The sequence below is a fragment of the Dipodomys ordii genome, unplaced genomic scaffold (assembly GCF_000151885.1).
Source record: "Dipodomys ordii isolate 6190 unplaced genomic scaffold, Dord_2.0 Scaffold18, whole genome shotgun sequence".
Taxonomy (NCBI): domain Eukaryota; kingdom Metazoa; phylum Chordata; class Mammalia; order Rodentia; family Heteromyidae; genus Dipodomys; species Dipodomys ordii.
In genome coordinates this window covers 16,641,357-16,643,463 of record NW_012267234.1, presented here as the reverse complement: position 1 = coordinate 16,643,463, position 2,107 = coordinate 16,641,357, and positions in this window count along the sequence as shown.

Below are 2,107 nucleotides of genomic sequence, written 5' to 3'. Positions count from 1 at the left end.
TAAAACAAAATTATACCATACACAAATTTCAGGTCAAAATACAACACTCTTTTCAGTTTTCTTACAATTATAAAATCCAATCAATACAAACTACGTAAAAAAGATAAAACACTTTCACTGATCCTTGTACAAGAAAACAGCACAATGGCGCTAGGTCCCCAGGGCACGGGGGGGGGGGTGGGGAGGGGGGGACACCCGGCCCACAGCCAGCCCACCCCGGGACAGGGAAACAAAGTGCATGGGACTCCATGGAACAAAGCTCACAAACCTTCTGTAAGCCAAAAAGCAACTTTGTAAGAAAGGTTGGTTACTAACGGAACATTACTGTACTTTGCTTCAATTTTATACCAGCAAAGGAATAGAAATCGCTTCACAGAACCACCACAGGATGTGGGATGAGACATTTCTAGAAAGCTCTACCATGCTATCGAGTTAGGGGAGAACAAGTTGTAAGTGGCAACTTGCTGCATGCCACCTAGGCCGGGCGTCCTACAGAATGCCTTTCATTCGGCTTCTAGACCTTCGCCGCAGAGCCCTGTTTTTCGGCAGAGGGCTGCGTGGACGCACGTGTCGCTTGGCCCACACACAATAAATACGGCCTCATCTGAACACACGTGGCCGACTTCCCAATGGGGAGCCTCACTAGACAATAAGAGCTACAGGACTTAGGTGGCAGTCCACTCTGCAGGTACAGGTCGGGAAGTACAGTAGGGGGCGGGATGGACGTGCGTTTAACAGGATGGGGAAATCTGTTATCTGGTCCTCATGGCACCAAAAAGCTCCAAATGACAGTGCTAGAAACCAGTTCTTTGCAAGAGTGAGTCACATACAAGACCCCAGAAGGACAGAGGACATTGTGGGGAGGAGCAGGGGCGGGAGGAGGAGCAGGGAGGGGCGGGCCAGCGGTCTCTGGGGAGGAAGGCCCCTGCCAAGGGCAGCCCTGACCCTGGGAGAGGTGGGCTGATCGACAACCTTGTTTTCAGGGGTCTCCTCGCCCATGTCTCCTAGCAGAAGCCCCCGGGTGACAGGACACAAACCGGCTGCCACAGCGCCGCTGTGTCACCCGTGGGTCTCACTCAAGGATGGGAACAGGTGTCCCTGCCCCTAGTGACACAGGGACAGGATGTGGCCGCCACAGCCCTGGTTCTGACGGCCTAGCCTAGCCTTTCTGCTGAAGCCACCATTGCACTTGATGGTTGTCACAATTTGCAAGTTGTGGGACGTGCGACGAGAGGACTCTCGTTAAGTCACTGGCGACATGCAAAGCCCAGGCCAGCGCGATTTGACAAAACACTAGTCACCGGTCTTCGCACCGGGCCGGCCGTGTGGGTGCGGAGCTACGCCGGGTGGGGTTGAGCGCGCAGCCGGGTGCAGCCTCCTCCCAGCACGCGGCCGGAGGCGTGGCCTCCCGAGGAGGGGGAGCGGGATGAGGGCGGGTCCGCTGGACAGGAGAGCGGGGTGGGGGCGGGGCTCCGCGAGGAAAGGGGCTGAGACTAGGAGCCGGGACTCTGAGCAAGGGGCGGAACCTTAGCTGAGAGGCGGAGCTTGTTGGGGGCGGCTTTCACAAGGGAGAAAGTAGGGGGCGGGGCGGACCTCCACGAGGAACAGAGAGAGCCAGTGAGCGGGAGGGGGCGGGGCTCCCTCGGAAAGAGACCAAGCGAAAGAGGGGGAGCGCTGTAGGGCGGAGCCTCTGAGGAGAACCCAGCGGGCGGTGGGCGAGGGGGGCGGGGCCTACGCGGGAGAGGAAGCAGGAGGGGCGGGACTTCGGGGAAGAGAATGGGCGGACCCGCGCGCGAGGGGTGGGGTCTCCGCGAGGAGCTTCCGCGGGATTGGGAGCGAGCCGGCGGGGGGGCGGAGTCTCCCCCAGGGGAGTGGGCGTCCACGCGAGAGGGGCGGGGCTTGTCCCGGCTGTGGTTCTGCCGGGGTCTCGGGAGCTTCGGGCTGTAGATCGCCTTCACGGGCCAGCGCGTACCAGCTCGGCACATCTCCCGGCGAGCGGGTTCCGAGGGCGGGAGCGGCTTCTTCCATCTCCCCGCCAAGCGCTCACACGCACGCACACTCACCGGAATAAATACGGCACCCTCCGCGGGCGGGCGGGGAAGCGGCG